The sequence below is a fragment of the Lagenorhynchus albirostris genome, chromosome X (genome assembly GCF_949774975.1).
Source record: "Lagenorhynchus albirostris chromosome X, mLagAlb1.1, whole genome shotgun sequence".
In the NCBI taxonomy this organism is placed as follows: Eukaryota; Metazoa; Chordata; class Mammalia; order Artiodactyla; family Delphinidae; genus Lagenorhynchus; species Lagenorhynchus albirostris.
In genome coordinates this window covers 50,303,684-50,325,390 of record NC_083116.1, presented here as the reverse complement: position 1 = coordinate 50,325,390, position 21,707 = coordinate 50,303,684, and the positions used below count along the sequence as shown (strand labels likewise).

The following is a 21,707-nucleotide window of genomic DNA, read 5'->3' as shown; positions in this document are numbered from 1 at the left end:
AATTCAGGAAGCATGTGGTAGTTGTTTAATATTTTAATGAAATACTTTTAAAACTTTAAAACAATGGAAAGTTTGTCCCATAAATGAAATTTCAAAGGCAGGTCCTGAGTGGAAATTAGACACTACATTGGTAATTACTGGACTCACACAGAATTGAGCACTTCACTTTCACTATAACGTATTTTGGATGATTTTAGGAGAGATGTATTGGAGTCAAAGTATAAGAAATGTACAAATGATCCAGAAGTTGGGTCTGTTTAGAGATAATTTTTGACATCTTTCAGTAAGCTTGCTGGAAAAAAAATTCTGGGTTTTGGTCATTATTTGCATCTCCAACGGTGAGTCTTAGGGTCCACTTGAGGATCCAAGCTTGGAAAATATTCAGAGCTGTTCATGTCAGGGATCTTTTGAATGGTGTTTGCAGTACAGGGAACATCTTTTTCTGCAAAACTCTTGGATGGAATATAGACTAAATCACACAGAATGACCTTCTTCATATGCTCCTTCTGTAACTCATGCTTTGGAACAACAGCCAGAAAATATTCCTCAAGACTGAGGATGTGATTAATTGCTTTTGTGACTTTATTAGGGAGTCCAGTCACAGTGACGATGTTTGCATCTTGGACTCCTCTAGGAGGGAAAGAGATGTCAACCTGAAATTGATACATGATTTTATGAATGGCTTTTCCACGGGATCCAATAATGTGGCCATGAACACGATAGTTTAGTGAAATTTGCTTAGTAACTGTTTTTTCAAACTTTTGCACCATTTCCATTATTGTATCCCGAGCGGCTATGGTGTTATTTTTATATCCAATGTTTGTGATTTTGTCTTGTATCTCATTGCTCCCTTTACTTGGAAAATGGATAGTAACTTTATGCTCTAAACCAATTTGAGCAATAACTAACCCCTTCTGACCAATGATCTTGGGGTACTATTTGGGGTCTAATGTGAACTTGAGTCTGAAATTTCTTAATGATCGATCATCTATTTCAGTTTGTAAAGCTTTGACTTGTTCTTGTAATCTAGCCTTGGCTTGTTCTACATTTGCAGCAAGGCCAGTGATGGAAATGATATCAGACTCTAATTCAAGTGCTGATACCTGTATATTAACTTCAAACTCATCCATTATCTTGTGTATCCTACTTCCTTTCTGACCAATGATGTAACGATGTAGATCAAAGGGCGCATCTACTTCAGCAGTGACAGGAATTAAAGCCTTAAGGGCTTCCATGGCTGCTTCACACTTTTCCTTTTGGCCTGAGATAAATATGGTGTCACATTTTGTTGGGGAAATAGAAGCAGCTCCTGTAGTGCTCTTTTCCGTTTCCTTATTTTCTAGAACAGCTGGCTGTTTATTGGTAAGTGAAATCTCCTCTCTCTCTGGGAATTTGATTTGAACGCTATAATCTCTAGTGATTTGTCTGATCCGAGAACATATTGGTCCCATGAAAAACTGAGGGAACTTCTGGGGAATAACACATTCTGTTGCTACTTCATTGTCCAAATCCCCATTAACCTCTTGAATATGTTTATTGACTGCTTCTACACAGGCTTTGCTCCTTTGATTGTGACTTTGTTACTCTGTTTTCCTGAACATGAAAAGTTAATAATCACACCACCATACTCCTCAGTCATCTCCTGTAACACCTGGCCCCTTTGCATAAAAAAGTGCTGGTCATACATGGGATTTATCAGTATGTTGTCCTCTACCACATTATCTAGATTTGTAATTAAACCATCTAGTTTCTTTTGTGCATCTTTGACAGACTTTTCTGTCCCTATAATAGTTAACAAGTCTTGATCCTTGTCCTCAGGGATAGGGAAAATGTACATGCTCTAGTCTCTTCACAGACTTTGGGAACATTGCCTCCATTTTTACTCATGAGGAATTTATGATACTCTGGCTTGAAATGGAGGACCACAGAATAACTCTTGGTTTGCTCTTCTACTAGTTGCAGCAGCTTTTTCTTGGCCACCTCCACATTTTGGTCAGGTCCCCTAATAACGACTCTTTGAAGTCCCGAGTTGTTTTTTGGAAAGTGGATATGGATACTTCCTCATTCTTCCGTGACTGCACCAATCAAACCGTCTTTAGAGTCAATAAAGGATTTGTGTAGATTGGAAGGAATAGAAATTTCTAGTTCTGAAATATTGGCTATATCTTTCTGAATTGAAAGAATCAAATCACGAGCCACTTCACAGTTTGCTGGCTTTCCACTGATGACAATATTTTCTGAGTCGCTATTTGCTAATGAAAGATTAATTTTGGTGTTGCTTGCTGCACAGATTTCTTTGATGTTTGCACCTCCTTTTCCAATGACATTTTTGTGAAGCCTTTTGAAGATGAGAATAGTTATGGAATAGGTACTTTCTACAATGTCTGTCACCACATTCTCCAAATATTACGTGCATTTTTTCTAATTCATTTCTTGATCCTCTAATTTGGACAATGTCACTTTTTTTTTGTACTGGGTCAGGAAAAGTAATTAGAACCTCTGGAAACTTCTTATGGATGTCATGTATCCATTCACCTTTCTTCCCAATGATTGCGTGGTGAAATCTTTGCTCAATGATTAAGTCATTGTGCTCATTTTCTAAATGAGAAGCAAGTTCAAGAAGTTCTTTCTTGGCCTGTTGGGCACCATGAGATTCCCTCTCAATGCTGATCTAGTTATTCTTTGCATTTTCAGGTGAGATTAGCACAGAAACTTTATTCCTTTCTTTAATCCCATTTATGATAACACCTTTCTTCCTTGTCAGGAGTTTGTGAAACTTATAGTCAACATTAATCTCTGCATAATCCATCCTGTTAATAAGATCTTTTACTATGACCTCAATTTGTTCTTTAGCATAATTAACATCTTCTGTCAGCCTTTCTATTGTAATTTTATCTTCTCCAGTAAAATTTATGTGAACTTTTGGCATGTTCTAAGTAATTGTAGATATATTATAACCTTTCTTACCAATAACAAATCTGTGAAGCCAGGAAGGTACAGAGATAGAGGAAAGAGTGTAAACTTTGGTATTTGAGTAGGCTTCAGTAAATGCCTTCCTTAAACTTTCAGGCTTACAATGATATGTCACAGAATCTGACATGCTCTGTGACGGTGAGATCTCTATTGAAACTCCAGTTCTTTCTAGGATCTCCTGGACAGAATTATTTTGGGGACTTATGTACATTTGTGCTGCAACTTCCTCTCCACATCTATGGATGTGGTTTTCTCTGTAGTATTGTCAAAAATCTTCTTTACACAAGCCTGATCCTGATCTAGTTGTTGCTTTTTTCCAGGAAAGCTTATTTGTATCTGATTGGCACTAGATGGTGAGATGTGGATGTGGTCCTCCATTTCCTGTAGGATTCTGTCAAAAGTTTTATTGGATGGTCCAGCAATGAAAGGATGAAATGCTTTTCCCACATCTAACCTTTCTTCAGCACACTTGTCTTGTTCAGTAGACATAAGTAAGACTTCATGTGGAGCCTTTTTCATGATCTCTTTGGTGCCAGTAGTATTGATCCAGGTGCTGTGGTTAACTGGGTATAAGGTCTGAATGTTGGTTGCAGCTTTTTGTTCTAGGTCTTGCAGTTTTTCACCAGTCTTGCCTAGCAAGACTAGCAAAGCAAAGATGTTCTTTGGGAATGGAAGCTGTAGTTAAAACTTGTTTCTTAAAACATGCAAAAATCTCCTTCTGAGCTTTCGTGACAGATTCTGGCTTACCAGAGACTATAATGTAGAGGCATTGGTTTTTGACAAAAGTTACTTCTAGGTTGGCACCAGTTCTTTGCATGAAGTCTAGATAGAATTTTGCTTGTGTACCTTCCTCAAACAGATTCACATAGTGTTTCTCCTCCAGAGGCACATAAAACCTTGAGTGATGACTGATGTCATGATAAGTTGACTATTATTGTTTGAGGATGCAGCAGGCTCCTGAGCATTTTCCAACCAACTTGTTTTCTCTAGAAGTTCAGCGAATTTATCTTTGGAGTTTGGCGTGTCAAGATCCTCTTCTGAATTTAAAGCAGTAACATCATTATCTTTTTGAATGTATCTACTTGGGTGCTGTTAAATTTTCTTTGTAATTCATAGTTGATTTTTAATTATTTAGAGGTGTTGCAGCTACATGGTCAGTAGCCAGAAAATTCATCCTGTAGCTGCCTTTTTGCATATTACTGTGTGGGAAAAATAAATATTTTAAAGACATAATTCCTTTCCAAATTAATCTATAAACTCAAATCAATAAAAATTGAAATCCTAATATTTATAGAACTCATAAAAATGTCCAAGGTTCATCTATTCTACTGTTATGAGAGTACCAAGATAAGGTTCAAATTATAGGGACTGTGAGGAAACAGCCACCATTTTGTTAAAGAAGAGAAATATATCTTTTGATTATTCTTATCAGAGTCATCTCAAACCTCATTTTGCCTTACCCAGTGCCATCATTTTTTGACCTTTGGCACTATTGACTGCAAATTATTTTTGGAAAAATATAATTCTCTAGTCTTCAATAATACCATATTTACAGGGTTTCCTTATTTTCTTAATAGCTTTTTGAAGAATAATTTATATACTATAAAATTCACATAGTCTATGCATACAATTTAATGATTTTTAGTTAATTTACAGTGCTGTACAGCCATCACAACAACCCAGGCTAAGAACATTTCCATCACCCGAAAGAGCTTCCTCATGCTCATTTGCAGGTAATCCTGTTTCCACACCCAGGCAAAACTAATTTATTTATTTTTCCTCTATAAACTTGCATTTCCTGGACATTAAATAAAAATATTATCAAACAGTATAAGAGGGTCTTTTGTACCTTGATTCTTTGCCTTTACAATCCGGTTTTTGTTTTCAACCATATTATAGCATATATCAGTAGTATATTCCTTTTAATTGCTCAAAAATGCTTCAATTCTATTTACTTTTACCTTAATGACTGTTGTAACTCAATCTTCTTTCCTGGCTCCAAGACCTCCACTGGGACTCTATATACCCAAGTGTTACAGGATGCTCTTTTGGACTCCTTTCTTTGTCTATATTTTTTCCATATGTGATGTAGTTTACACTCATAACATTGAATATCATTGACAGACTGATGATCCTCAAATCTACTACTCCAACCCTGAAATGCAATGTGTATATGCATAAACCTTCTTCATATCATCACTTGAATGTCTAATAGTCCTTTCAAATGTAATATATCAAGTGAACGCTTGATTTTGTCCCCAGACTTTCTCTTCTTGGAATATTCTGAAACTCAGAAAATGTCCCCAGGGTTTTCTCCTATTTCTCAGGCCAAGTACTTGGCATCATCTTTGACTTCTCACTTTCTTTCACATAACACATGTAAAGTAAGAACATTCTTGTTAATCTAAGTCTGACCTATTCTCATCATTTCCATTCTACATTCTTAGTTTAAGCCAGCATGTCAATACTGTAACAAGTATTGAATTGCTATACCACTCCTACTCTTGGCTTCCTATGACCTATTTTCTACAAAACATTCAAATAAGAGGTGATGTCAGCATCGTTGTGGTATAAACATTCTTCCTTTTTGTCTCCCTTTTTAAACAATGAATTTAAACATCCATCCTTTGAATTTAAACATCCCACCTTTGTGGGAGTTGTGGGATCCAGCACAGTATACCAAGGGATATGGAAGGAGTCTCACCCACCTGTGCATCTGGTAGGAGGTAGACAGATATCGGTATGGGCTGTGGAACTAGAAGAGCCAGCAAACCTGCCTCAACCCCTCTCACCACAGTCAAACAAACAAACAAACAAACAAACAAACCATGGAGAGTGCTGACCTGGTCAGATACCTACAGATGAGAGAGATTTTGCAAAAGTCCAGGCTTCCTGGGGTGGAAATTCCAACATGTCACTGGAGCAAAAAACAAAAAAAATCCTGTTTGGTCACAGTGGAGATGGTATCAGGAATTTTCCCAGTGTCACCCTCCCCCAAGGCAACACTGCACAGGGCTGAAATATCTGGCAACTTTAACCTCTTCTGTGAGAAGAAAGGAGAGCACACATTGCTCAGCTATCCCACTAGTGCAGGATGCTGCTGGAGAAACACATTTCTTTCCAGCAGAACTCAGAGTACTAAGGCAGAAGCTCCATGGTTGGGAGGAGGAAGAAGATTGGGAAAAAGTCAGTGAATATCAAAGTGCATTAAAGTGACATAGTTCCTGCTGACTGTGCTCAGGACTTTAACAGGAGGTCCACCCAGGAGACTCTGGGAGTACCTGTCCTGAAGATCTCCTCAACAGGTTTGCAGGCATCCCTAATAATGCAAATGCTAAACTCACACCTCTTCCCACTCTGGCCACATGCTCCCAAGTGCAATGGTGAAAGCAAGTCTGGTAAAAAGTGCTATCAGAAAAACAGACCAGGATTGTGGGCAAGGGAGAAACCACAAACTTGAGCTATAACACCACCTTCTGGGAAATAAGAGAGGTTTCTCAGGAACAAGAAAATAAAGGACACATATCATCACCGAAAGATAACAATAAATCTCCAATAACTGATCTCAATGGCAGATTTTTGCAATTTAGCTTATAAAGAATTCAAAATAGCTGTTTTGAAGAAACCCAGTGAGCTACAAGAAAACTCAGAAAAACAATTCAATGAAATCAGGAAAAAAATACATAAACAAAATATTTACTGAAGACATAGAAAATGTAATAAGAACCAAACAGAAATTGTGGAGCTGAAGAATTCAATGAATTAAATGAGAAATGTAATAGAGAGCATCTGTATCAGAGTAAAGCAAATGGAAGAAAGAATTGAAAGAATTGAAGTGAGCTAAAGGACAGGAATTTTGAAACCCAGTCAAAGTTGAGCAACAACAGAAATGAATGGGGAAAGAACAACAATAAAAGACTAAGTGATTTATGTGATTCCATCAAGAGACAATAATTAGAGTAATCAGGATCCCAAAAGGAGAAGAGAGGGAGAAAGGGGCAGAAACTTTATTTAAAGAAATAATAGCTGAGAACTTCCCAAACCCAGAGTGAGACTTGAAAGTCCAAGTTGACAAAGTCAATAGATAATTCTATTATCTCAGTGCAATAGTACATTCTCCAAGACACATTAGATGAAACTGTGAAAAATCAAAGATAGAGAATCCTAAAAAGAGCCAAGTGGGGGGAAATTGTAACTCTTTAAAAAGAAACCTCCATTAGGCAATCAGCAGATTTCTCAGCAGAAACACTACAGGCCAGGGGAGAGTGTAATAACATATTTAAAGTGTTGAATGGAAAATTTGAAAACCAAGAATATTCTATCTAGTAAAGTTATCCTTCAGATCTGAAGGAAAAATGAAGACTTCTTGCCAAAAATCTGACAGCATTTATTACTACAAGACCTGCCTTTGAAGAAATGCTAAAAGGATTTCTATAAGCTTAAACAAAATGGCACTACTCAGTGACATGAAAACACTTGAAAGTATATAAAACATTGGTAAAGTTAAATATACAGTCACACTTAGAAAACTGCAACTTTTAATAGGATTGTGTGTTAACCACTTAACTATAATATAAAAGTTAAAGGAGAAGACTATTAAAAATAATTATAGCTACTATAATTTGTTAACAAATATACAATATAAAAGGAGGTAAATTGTGACATCAAAAATAAAAGACAGGGAGTGAAAGAACGAAGTTTGTGTAAGTGATCAAGATTAAGTTGCTATCACCTTGAAATTGACTGTTTTCTCTATGAAATATTTTATGTAAGCCTCATGGTAACTACAAAGCAAGATCTTAGAGTAAATGAACAAATGATAAAGAAAAGGGAAACAGAGCATACTAATATGAAAATCACCATTTTACAGAGGTGGGCAGAAACAGAAGGAAAAAGAAACAATGGATACAAAACATCCAGAAAGCAATTGATGGCATTGGTAAGTCCTTACATATCAATAATTTCTCTTAGTGTAAATGGGTATAATTTAACAATCAAAAGCCACAGAATGGCTGGCTGGATTTATTTTTTAAAGCAAGAGCACATTGTATGCTGCTTACCAGATACTCACTTTGACTCTAAAGATGCTATGTGAGACAAGTCAGACAGAGAAAGACAAATACTATATGGTCTCACTTATATGTGGAAACTTAAGCTGAACTTGTAAAAACAGAGTACAATATTTGTTACCAGAGGCTGGGGGTGGAGGAATTGGGGATCTGTTGTTTAAGGGTACAAACTTGGAACTACTAGATAAATAAACCCTGGAGTCTAATGCACAGCATAGTGATATAGGCAATACTGTATTATAAACTCCATAGTTCCTAAGAGACTATATCTTACTTGTTCCCACCACAAAAAAATGATAATTACATGACATGTTAGAGGTGTTAGCTAACATCACTGTGGCAATTATATTGCAATATACAAATGTATCAAATCAACATGTTGATCACCCAAATGATACATAATGTTATATATCAATTATATCTCAATAAAAATGTTTAAAAAATGATAAATAACAGTCAAAAAGTTGATAAAGCATCAATAAACTCATACTCTTGTCCTTAATACTGTTGAGTGGGTTCCCACTGCAATTAGAATAAAATAAAACTATTAAGTAAAACTGTATGAAATTACCAATGCTTGATTATTTTTATCTATGAAAAGACATTTTATCTAATTCTTTTTGACCTTTTAAATCCTTTAGGACACAATCCCTTTCAACCTCAATTGTCTCATCTACCAGTCATGTTTCTATTATGTTACTGCTACATTGGTCCATCTGTTGTTTGGCCACATCTTGTGCAATTATTCTTCAAAGCCTTACCATTTGCTAGTTCATCCATTTGCAAATCTCCTATTTCCAAGTCTCCTGTACTTTCCTCCTCTTATCATTCACTTCAAACATCATCTTAACTCAAATATCTCCTAAAAGATGACTTCTCTGCCTGACCTAACTAAATAAACTCTTCACTCTATCACTTTGCTCTTTTCTTTACTATTTTATTTACTTCAGTGACACAGTTAGGGTCTATCGCTATGCTTCCTAATACATACACACACACACACACACACACACACACACACACACACATTAGGATGTAAGTTCCTGGATTTCAAGAATTTGTTTTTTCATTGCTGTATTTTCATTGCCTAGTAGGGTGTGTCATGCTCCAAGAACTAAAAATTATGTTTTATGGCTAATAATTCAAATGACAAGCAGAAAAAATAAAACAATAAAATACAGCAAAAGCATATTCTATTGAACATAAAAAGGCACTTAAAAATCAATACAGGAGTGCCTTCAAGATGACAGAGGAGTAAGACATGGAGATCACTTCCTCCCAACAAATACATCAAAAATATATCTACATGTGGAACAACTCCTACAGAACGCTTACTGAACGCTGGCAGAAGACCTCAGACTTCCCAAAAGGCACGAAACGCCCCACATACCTGGGTAAGGCAAAAGAAAAAGGGAAAAACAGAAATAAAATAATAGGGATGGGACCTGCACCTCTGGAAGGGAACTGTGAAGGAGGAAAAGTTTCCACACACTAGGAAACCTTTTCACTGGGGGGTGGGTGAGTGGGAAGCTTCAGAGCCACAGAGGAAAGCCCAGCAACTGGGGTGCAGAGAGCAAAGTGGAGAGATTCTCGCACAGAAGATCAGTGCCAACCAGCACTCACCAGTCTGAGAGGCTTGTCTGCTCACCTGGTGGGGCGGGGGATGGGGGTGGGGGCAGTTGGGAGTTGAGGCTTGGGCTTTGGAGGTCAGATCCCAGGGAGAAGACTGGGGTTGGCTGCATGAACACAACCTGAAAGGGGGCTAGTGCACCACAGCTAACCAGAAGGAAGTCCAGGGAAAGCATTTGGAACTGCCTAAGAGGCAAGAGACCAATGTTTTAGGGTGTGTGAGGAGAGGAGATTCAGAGCACCACCAAAATGAGCTTCAGAGACAGGCACGAGTCACGGTTATCAGCACAAACACCAGAGACAGGCGTCAAATGCTAACACTGCTGCTGCAGCCACGAAGAATCCTGTGTGCAAGCGCAGATCACTATCCACACTTACCCTCCTGGGAGCCTGTGCAGCCTGCCACTGCCAGCATACTGCGATCCAGGGACAACTTCTCCAGAACACACAGCACACCTCAGGCTGTTGCAACATCGTGGGAGCATCTGCCGCCACAGGCTGGCCCAGCATTCCATACCTCTCCATCCCCCCAGTCTGAGTGAGCCAGAGCCCCTTAATCAGTCGCTCCTTTAACCCCCTCCTGTCTGGGCAAAGAACAGACACCAGAGGGTGACCTTCATGCAGAGACAGGACCAAATTCAAAGCTGAACCCTAGGAGCTGTGTGAAAAAAGAAGAGAAAGGGAAATTTCTCCATGAAGCCTCAGGAGCAGTGGATTAAATCCCCACAATCAGCTTGATGTACCCTGCATCTGTGGAACACCTGAATAGACAACGAATCATGCCAAAACTGAGTCCGTGCACTTTGGGAACCACTGTAGAATTTGGGTTTGCTGTATGCGACTGACTAGTTTCTGATTTTTATGTTTATCTTAGTATAGTTTTTAGCACATGTTATCATTGGTGGATTTGTTTAGTGGTTTGGTTGCTCTCTTTTTATTACATTTATTTTTTAATTGAATAATATTTTTTAAATTTTTTATTTTAATAACTATTTTATTTATTTTCTTTCTTTCTGTTCTTTCTCCCTTTTCTACTGAGCCATGTGGCTGACAGGGTCTTGGTGCTCTGGCCAGGTGTCAGGCCTGAGTCTCTAAGGTGGGAGAGCCGAGTTCAGGGCATTGGTCCACCAGAGACCTCCCAGCCCTTCATAATATCAATCGACGAGAGCTCTTCCAGAGATCTCCATCTCAACGCTAAGACCCAGCTCCACTCAACAGCCAGCAAGCTACAGTGCTGGACACCCTATGCCAAACAACTAGCAAGACAGGAACACAACACCACCCATTAGCAGAGAGGCTGCCTAAAATCATAATAAGGTCACAGACACCTGAAAACACACTAATGGATGTGGTCCTGCCCACCAGAAAGAAAAGATCCAGCCTCATGCACTAGAACACAGGCACCAGCCCCCTCTACCAGGAAGCCTACACAACCCACTGAACCAATCTAACCTACTGGAGGCAGACACCATAAACAACAGGAATTACGAACCTGCAGCCTGCAGAAAGAAGACCCCAAGCACAGTAAGTTAAGCAAAACGAGTAGACAGAGAAATACACAGCAGATGAAGGAGCAAGGTAAAAACCCAACAGACAAAACAAATGAAGAGGAAATAAGCAGTCTACCTGAAAAAGAATTCAGAGTAATGAGAGTAAAGATGATCCAAAATCTTGGAAATAGAATGGAGAAAATACAAGAAATGTTTAACAAGGACCTAGAAGAAATAAAGAGCAAACAAACAATGATGAAATTAAACATTAAATAAACAAATGATAAATGGAATTAAAAATTCTCTAGAAGGAATCAATAGCAGAATAACTGAGGCAGAAGAATGGATAAGTGACCTGGAAGATAAAATAGTGGAAATAACTACTGCAGAGCAGAATAAAGAAAAAAGAATGAAAAGAATTGAGGACAGTCTCAGAGATTTCTAGGACAACATTAAATGAACCAACATTCGAATTATAGGGGTCCCAGAAGAAGAAGAGAAAAAGAAAGGGACTGGGAAAATATCTAAAGAGATTACAGTTGAAAACTTCCCTAATATGGATAAGGAAATAGTCAATCAAGTCTGTGGAGCCCCATACAGGATAAATCCAAGGAGAAACACGCCAAGATACATATTACTCGAACTATCAAAAATTAAATACAAAGAAAAAATATTAAAAGCAGCAAGGGAAAAACAAATAACATACAAGGGAATGCCCATAAGGTTAGCAGCTGATCTTTCAGCAGAAACTCTGCAAGGCAGAAGGGAGTGGCAGGGCATATTTAAAGTGATGAAAGGGAAAAACCTACAACCAAGATTACTCTAGCCAGCAAGGATCTCATTTAGAGTTGATGGATAAATTAAAACCTTTACAGACAAGCAAAAGCTAAGAGAATTCAACACCACCAAACCAGTGGTGGTTTGAATGGATAAAGAATATGTAGCCCATATATACAATGGAATATTACTCAGCCATAAAAAGAAACAAATTTGAGCTATTTGTAGTGAGGTGGATGGACCTAGAGTCTGTCATACAGAGTGAAGTAAGTCAGAAAGAGATAAACAAATAACATATGCTAACACATATATATAGAATCTAAAAAAAAAAAGGTTATGAAGAACCTAGGGGCAGGACAGGAATGAAAATGCAGACGTAGAGAATGCAGTTGAGGACACAGTGGGGGGAAGGGTAAGGTGGGACGAAGTGAGAGAATGGCATGGACTTATATATACTACCCAATGTAAAATAGATAGCTAGTGGGAAGCAGCCACATAGCACAGGGAGATCAGTTCGGTGCTTTGTGACAACCTAGAGGGCTGGGATAGGGAGGGTGGGAGGGAGATGCAAGAGGAAGGGGATATGAGGATATATGTATACATATAGCTGATCCACTTTTTTACACAGCCCAAACTAACACACCATTGTAAAGCAACTATACTCCAATAAAGATGTTAAAAAAAATAGAGGGATTGGGTTTCTCAGACAGAAGTGAATCATATTTACGAGTGCTGGTGAAATTAGATGAGTGGTTGAAAATGTAAGAAATCTCAATAGAGGCAAATACGCACTACTATATATATAATAGATATCTAATAAGGACCTACTGTAGACAACAGGGAACTCTTCTCAATACTCTGTAATGACCTACATGGGAAAAGAATCTAAACAAGTGGATATATATATATAATCAATTCACTTTGCTGTACAGGAGAAACTAACAAAACATTGTAAATCAACTATACTCCAATAAAAATTTAAAAAAAAAGAAAAACTGAAATTATGACCTCATGTTATGCTTTATCCTGGCATCTTGGACAATAAATAAAGAATGATATAGATAAAAAAAGAAATCAATACAACAATGCAGCAGGAAAATAAGTGCCTTATGTAAACAAAAGAGAAAATGTGAATGACCAAGAGAAAAAATTAATTCAGTTTCTCTAATACTTATGAAAACACAAATAAACTATCCATAATATTATCATTTTCACAATATTAGCAAATATTAAAAAGTTTAACCACAATAAGTTTGGACTAGGACAATTCTTACTCTCAATTAGTGTATTTATTTTGCTGCTGACCTGTACCAAACAATTCTTGGAACTGTACTGGTCAATGAACCACATTTTAATTAGCATTGGACTAGGATGTGGGGGATGGGCATGCTACTAATGCAAATGTCAATTGTTAGAAGCAGCTTTTGGAGCATTTGTCAATATATATCATTGATAAATTGTACACACCCTTTACTCCAGAGTCAAATTTCTAAGAGAAACACATGCCTATATCTATCAGGGAACATTTTTCAGGATCCTCATAACAGAACTGTCCCATTACTAAACAATTTAAGACCAAAACCATAACCATAAATTAAAAAGATGCTTACATATTTGTGATACATTAATCCATTCAATGGAATATTGAATATGTGATTATATAAAAGAAATTAACATGTACTCATATATATAGACATCAATAACAAAAATAAGTTAAATATGTTTAATATTTTTATAGCATCATACTGTCTCTATATTTAAAAATCACATCTAAATCTTTAATGATGCTATATATTGTGAATATTAGGTATGTGTATTTTGCATGTGCATAGTAAAGTCTTTAGAATATATGTATAAGGATACGTTTAACTAATGGATTTAGGCTCAGGGATAGGATTCAATGGTACTACACTTTTAATATATCAAATTGTGCTTTAATCAATTGAAGTTTCTGTCTATATCAATACTTTATTAGGAGTTTTTGCACTCAGAACTTATGAAGCAGATGTAAATATTGATAATAAATGACTGGGGTTCATACCTTTTTAAAATAAGTCTCTTACATTTCATTATATATGTTCATAAAAAGTGAGCTATAACTAATGGACTTACCCAGGATTGTAAAATGTTATTCATTAAAAATTTTCAGTTAGAAGAATAATCTCTCTGTTAGTGTGACTTTCCTGATATGTGTCTCAGGCTGCCCTCCTCTCTATAGAGTCTCGAAAATCCCATATCAAAAAATGTACAGTTTAGGTTTTAATATAAATATAAATGTTTTGAAATGAATGAAATGATAGGATATCAAAATATGCTGGATGTAGTTAAAAACATAAAAGTAAATTTATACCCATAAATGCCTAAAATAGAAAAGAAAATCCAAATCAGTGATATGGCTTCCATCTTAAGAAACTAAAAAAGAAAAAAAAACATAAACTATAGGGAAAAAAGCAAACAATAAAGGGTACAAATACTTTAAAGAGAAAACAGAAAAACAATACTGAAAATCAACAAAATCAAGAGTTTGTAAAAAAATGAACAAAACTTGTTAACCTCTAGTCATACTGATCATTCTTAAAAAAGATACAAATTACTAATATCAACCATGAAAAAGGGGACATCACAAGAGAATCTTCATTAGTTAAAAAAGTAACAGATAATATTTTAAAACTCTCCTTTTTAAGGCAATGATATTTAAAATATACCTGGAAGAAGAATACTTCCACAAGATGTTCCTAGTAATACCAGAAAACAAATCATTGACTAGATAAATTTAGAAAATAAATAGGTTAACAAAATTAAACAAGTAGTGTTTTCTTCAGATTTTTTCAAACATACAAGAAAAATATATAGTGAACACAATTTCCCAACTTATTGGACACATTATACTGTAAGTTATCTAAAATCACATTGAAAACAGTTGGAAAATAATTATTTTAAGAAATTACCATGAATGAAAATATATGTGAGTGGAGGGGAGGAGGCTACTCCAAGTTCTGTATTTTCCTTAACAGAAAATATACCTCCAAATAATAAATATTTTCTCATAGTTAAAGCACTGACTATAAACATGATATAGTTTTTTAGAAAGCCATTAAGTGGAGAGAGGTATTTCTATTCAATTTTGTAAACATTACCCATGTTTAAGTCATTTTCCCAAGAGTAATCAAGATTTTTCTAAACATGTTTTCATGCAAAAATAAGTTTTGAGAAGAACAACAAAAACAAAAAGATATCTTTAAAAAATGTTTAATATATTCTCTTATCTTATGTTCTCTACAAATCCAGTAATCTTCACTATCTCTTTGGTTGGTAAATTTCTAAAATTAGAAACTTACCTTACAAGTTGCCTAAATAATATTTTTAACATCTTTATTGCTTCACAATGGTGTGGTAGTTTCTGCTTTATAACAAAGTGAATCAGCTATACATATACATATATCTCCATATCTCCTCTCTCTTGCATCTCCCTCTCACCCTCCCTATCCCACCCCTCTAGGTGGTCACAAAGCACTGAGCTGATCTCCCTGTGCTATGCGGCTGCTTCCCACTAGCTATCTATTTTACATTTGGTAGTGTATATATGTCCATGCCACTCTCTCACTTCGTCCCAGCTTACCCTTCCCCCCCCGTATCCTCAAGTCCATTCTCTACATCTGCGTCTTAATTCCTGTCCTGATCCTAGGTTCTTCAGAAGCTTTTTTTTTCTTTTTTTAAATTCTATATATATATGTGTTAGCATACAGTATTTTTCTCTTTCTGACTTACTTCACTCTGTATGACAGTATCTAGGCCTATCCACCTCACAACAAATAACTCAATTTCGTTTCTTTTTATGGTGAAGTAATATTCCATTGTATATATGTGCCACATCTTCTTTATCCATTCATCTGTCTATGGACACTTAGGTTGCTTCCATATCCTGGCTATTGTAAATAGTGCTGCAATGAACATTGTGGTACATGACTTTTTTTGAATTATGGTTTTCTCAGGGTATATGCCCAGGAGTGGGGTTGCTGGGTCATATGGTAGTTTGTCTAAGTAATTTGAGATGACAATTTCTTGCAACTGCTAATTTGCCTGGTTATGAATGAAAAAGCTGAGGACAAAAATGTTAGACTTCCATTTCTCAAAACCTGCAATGAACTGTACTTAAAATACAGCATTCCCTATTAAAAGCCATAACTGACTGGACATTGGAATGTATTTTATTTATATGAGATTTTAAGACCAAAGAAAAGATCTCTCCTCCAAATTAGAAATTTAGATACTCAGACTCTTTCATGCAATAATATTGTCAGAAAAGTTCAAAAGGATTTTCTTTGATATGTTCTCAAAATAAATGGATCAACTGTTACTAAGAATTAATAAATACCTTAATAAAAAATTACAGTACAAAAGAAATTATAGTACAATATGTGTCCAAGCAGAGACTAATGTATATTATCATTAGTATTTCTAAATAGAATTTGAATTGTTTAATGAAAGGTTTATTTACTCCCAAATTCAGCAGCCTTTTTTTTTAATATTCTGCTTTGACCATAAACCTGTTGAAATGTAAAAAGTAAGAGCTTTTTAGTTTTTATTGATGGGTTTTGGCACTAAGAATAAAAGATACACACACTCATACCACACACACAATACCCTCAGAAAGCCTTACAAATATTTTAAAACGTGGCAATCTGACAGTTACAAAAATGGCTTAATGATTGCATCAGAAAGTGCTGAATAAATATGGATTGTTGTTTTAAGTGATTTTATAATGAAAAGACATTGGTCTGTCTGTTGAATTTTAAATTTCACCATCAATATATTGCTGTACATTACTAAAAACACCCTCATGTGTGCATGTGTGTGTGAGAGTGTGTGTATTTGTATATCTTTTACCTGTAAATGGTGAATTATTAGACTGCTGTAAGTTATTGCTAAAGCACTATGCATCTACACGCTATTCAGGCAATCTGTGCAAAATGTTGGGTAACTATGTGACAGAAAATATTAAACCCAACCAAGTTAACTTAAGATATACTCTACTCAACTTGTAAATAAAACTTGTAACTCTAAAAAAAAGAGAAAATAGGTTATAAAATGCTTGTGGGAAAATAGACCATATAAAAGATGAATTATGAGGAGAGATAAAAAAAGGTTGGTATAAACAGAAGTGGCTAAAAAAAATATTGTCATCCATCATAATCAGACAAATATTAAAACACAATCCAGTAGAAGTTTCCTGCAAAAATCCAAAAAGGAACAAATATAACTGCAGAAGGTGAATTAGCAGACTGGTCTGAGCAGGCATTAAACCACTATACATGCAAGGGATGCCAAGGCAACTTAGACAGAATTTTGATGGACTTTGTGATCTAACATAAAGTTCAACCAAGGTGGAAACATGTCCATAGTGGTGATAATGTCCATACTAGCATATTAAAGTTACACTGCACTCAAGTAATAGATGAAAGTTAAATAACTATATATGTAGACATATAATTTATATTTATATACATTGATATATACATGATATTAAAAATTAAAAATACATAATATTAGTATAATTAGTAATTATAGGTTTAAAGGTATGGTGATCCTAAATTCATAAATAAGTATAAGTTGTGAGAATAGATTATAAATATGTACCAGAAGAAGGCTAGTTAGAACATGGCAATATATAGATGCATCTGACACACTTTCAAAAATCAGGAATGAAGAAAAAAGTGTGACCTGCCAAGGCTGAATTGTCAGACTTATGTGAGATAGCACTCTCATTTTGCATCAGAAATTTACCTGGGAGGCTTTGAATTTTGAGGTACTCTATGACCTTACATTGAAAAATTCAACCAGTTTGGCCATACACCTAGAGTACTAGATATTATGAGTACTATTGTGAGGCTAATATATTAAATATATATACAAGTGATAGATATAAATTCAACGACATAACCAAAGAGAGGATAAAGTATACAGACATTATGGTTCAAAATATATGGTGATTAAAGGGATAAGAAGAGAATAATTTGCAAAGAGTGATAATAGAGTGACAATGGCTAATAACGGAGGGTGCTGAAAAATAGATCATTACAATTAGAATTTTAAAGATAGAAAAATAAAACATCCAGAACTAAAAATATAAACCAAACAAATATCACATGATATATCAGAATAATATTAAAGGAAAGAAACCAATATTTACAAATAATTTTGTAGAACTTTCAAAGGACAAGAATAAAGTTAGAAATCAAAAAAAAAATCCAGGAAAGGTAAAACTATTACCTGGAAAGGGTGAATAATCAGACTGATCTATGTTGGCTCTATAACACTGTGCACAAGAAGGCTGCCAAAGCAATCTAGAACTTTGAGGGACTGACATCACAATGAAAATACTAACCAAGATATCCACATGCTCACAGTACTAGGATTGGCCTAGGCTAGGATATTAAATATATATAAATATGGTACATGTATGGTATAAGTAAAAATATAAAAACAAAAAGAGAAAAGAGAAAGCAAGGCACAGAAACATTATGGTATAAAATATATGATTAAAGAGATAAAAAAATGAATGATTTAGAAGGAGCAATAATAGAATGACAAACAGATATAAAGAAGGTTGCTGAAAAATAGACCATTACAACTACATTTTTAAAAATTCCAGAACTGAAAATGTAAATCAAACAATTATCACACTATATAATAATAAAGGAAGCCAATATCTAGACATAATCTAGTAGAACTTGAAAAGATCAAAGGTAAAGTTAGAAACACACAAAATCCAAAAAGATAAAAAATAAATTACCTGGAAAAGGTAAATTATCAGACTAGTCTAATTTGGCTCTGAAATATTATGTACACAAGTGTTGCCATGATGACTTAGAATTTTGAGGGAGTTTCTTATCTCACAATAAAAAAGCCAGTCAAGATAGCCACATGTTCACAGTGCTAGGTTTGACCTAGGCTAGGATATCAAAGGTATACATAAGTGATAGACATAAATTCAAGGACAAAACCTAAAAAGAAAAAAAAAGTACTCAGACATTGTGCTATAAAATATATGGTGATTAAAGAGATACAAAATTAATAATTTGGAAGGAGTGACAACAGAATAACAAACACATACATGGGAGGGAGATATCTGAGGAAGACCAGTACAATTTCACATTTTTAAAATAAAATAAAAAAATTCCAGAAAATGTAAGTCAAACAAAAATTACAACCACATATCAGAGTAATCATAAAGGAAAGATGTCAATATCTATGTATAATCTGATTGAACTTTTGAAAGTCAAAGATAAAGTAAGATCCAAAAACTCTAGAGAAGGTAAAATATATATTACTTGAGAAGTCTGAATTATCAGACTGCTCTATGATGGCTCTGAAACACTCTGTACATGAAGGTTACCAGGACAGCACAGACAGCATTATGAGGGACTTTGTGACATCACAGTTTTAAAAAACAACCAACTTGGCCACATCCACACAGTGTTGGATGGGCCTAAACTAGGACATTAAAGGTACACTCCACTCAACTGCAGGTTGAAAATTGAACATTAAAAAAATGCAGGTTTATGGCATAAAAGTTTTGATGGTGAAGGATATCAGAAAATATTAACAGGACTGATAATATAGTCAAAATTCACAGTGATGTTGCTAAAAATTGGATTATTACAAATAGATTAGGAAAATACTCAGAAAATCGTTTTTGTCAAAGCTGAACACATGAAACAACTTAAAATTTTACCATATAAAAAATTGATAATTACCATTATGAGTAATAATGAAAGCAGGGCAACATCTACAGAAAGTCAGGCAAAATATTCGGAGGCAAAGATAAAAAGAGAGACACACCCATACCCAGAAAAGGAAAAAATACTACCTGTAGAGGATGAATTGTCAGACGGGTTGGCAATTTCTCTGAAAGTGTAATCCCAAAACTATCTTGGAATTTATGGAGAATTTTGAACAATTCTGTGACATAAAAGTGTAATACCCAACCAAGTTATGTTAGCATACTGAAAGATATACTCCACTCACCTAATAAATGAACATTTTTAAAATTAAAAATATGAGAATTATTTTTATAAAAGGATTGATGGTGAAAGAGATGAAAAAATATAAATTATATGAACGTATAATATAGTCACCATACAGATAAGTGTGATAAAAAAGAAAAATTTTTCATAGCTGAAAGAATATCTGAATTTTAAAATAATCTCTCAATTTAAATGAATAATATTAAAGACTCCAAGACTGAGAGTGTTTATGGTGAAAGTTTCAAATATCAACAGTGTCTTTTTGTCTTTGGCTTTTGGCAATTTGATTACAATGTATCTCAGTGTAGATTACCTTACATTCATCTTATTGGTCTTTTGAAATTCATGGCACTGGATTTCATTTCCCAAGCTATATTTATGAACTATCAGCCAGTATTCCTTTTCTTAATTTCATTATTTGGTAATTAATTAATTTTTATTGAAATATAGTTGATTTACATAATATTATATTAGTTTCATGTGTATAACAAAGTGATTAACATTTTATACATTGTACTCCATTTAAAGTTATTATAAAATATTGCTTATATTCCCTGTTCTGTATAATATATAACTTATTTATTTTAAACATAGTAGTTTGTACCTCTTAATCCCCTAGTCCTATCTTGCCTCTCCTTCCTTCCTTCACCCCACTGGTAACCACTAGTTTGTTCTCTCTCTGTGTGAATCTGTTTCTGTTTTTCTGTATTCATTCATTTGTTTTACATTTTAGATTTTATATTCCTTTATATTTAGATATAAAGGACAATATGCAGTGTGTGCCTTTATCTATCTAAATTACTTTGCTAAGCATAATACCCTCAAGGTGCATCATGTTGTTGCAAATGGCAAAATTTTATTCTTTTTATGGCTGAGTAGTATTCCATATATATGTATATAGTATTCCACATATATATGTATATGTGTATGTATATATATGTGTGTATGTATATATAGTATTACATGTATATCCATCATATCTTCTTCATCCATTTATCTGTTGATGGACAGTTAGGTTGCCTCCACTATCTTGACTATTGTAAATAATGCTGCTATGGATATTAGGGTACATGTATCTTTTTGAATTAGTGTTTTCATTTTCTTTGCATATATTCCCAGGAGTGGAATTTCTGGATCATATGCTAGTTCTATTTTCAGTTTTTTGAAGAACCGCCTTACTATTTTCCATAATGCCTGCACCAATTTACACTCCTTCCAATAGTGTACAAGTGTTCCTTTTTCTCCACATCATTGCCAACATTTGCTATTTGTGGTCTTTTTGATGATAGCCATTCTGACAAGTATGAGGTGATATCTCACTGTGATTCTGATTTGTATTTCCCTCATGATTAGTGTTGTTGAGCAACTTTCATGTGCCTGTTGGCCATCTGTACGTCTTCTTTGGAAAAATGTCTATTCAGGGCTTCTGCTCATTTTTAACTGGGCTGTTTGTTATTTTGATACTGAATTGTACAAGCTGTTTATATATTTTGGATAGTAACCCCTATTCATCATATGATTTGCAAATATTTTCTCCCATTCAGTAGGTTGGTTTTTCATTTTGTCAATAGTTTCCTTTGTTGCGCAAAAGCTTTTAAGTTTAATTAAGTCCATTCTGTTTACTTTTGCTTTTGTTTACTTTACCTTAAGAGACATATCAAAAAAATATTGTTACAATTTATGTATTCTGCATATATTTTCTTTTACAAATTTTATTGTTTCTGGTATTACATTAAGGCCTT

General features: G+C 34.8%; 1 pseudogene; it reads right to left on the bottom strand.

Moving 5' to 3' along the window:
* Positions 1 to 320: 320 nt before the first annotated feature.
* On the bottom strand, positions 321 to 10,196 carry LOC132513101 (vigilin-like; annotated as a pseudogene).
* Between the last annotated feature and the right edge of the window lie 11,511 nt (positions 10,197 to 21,707).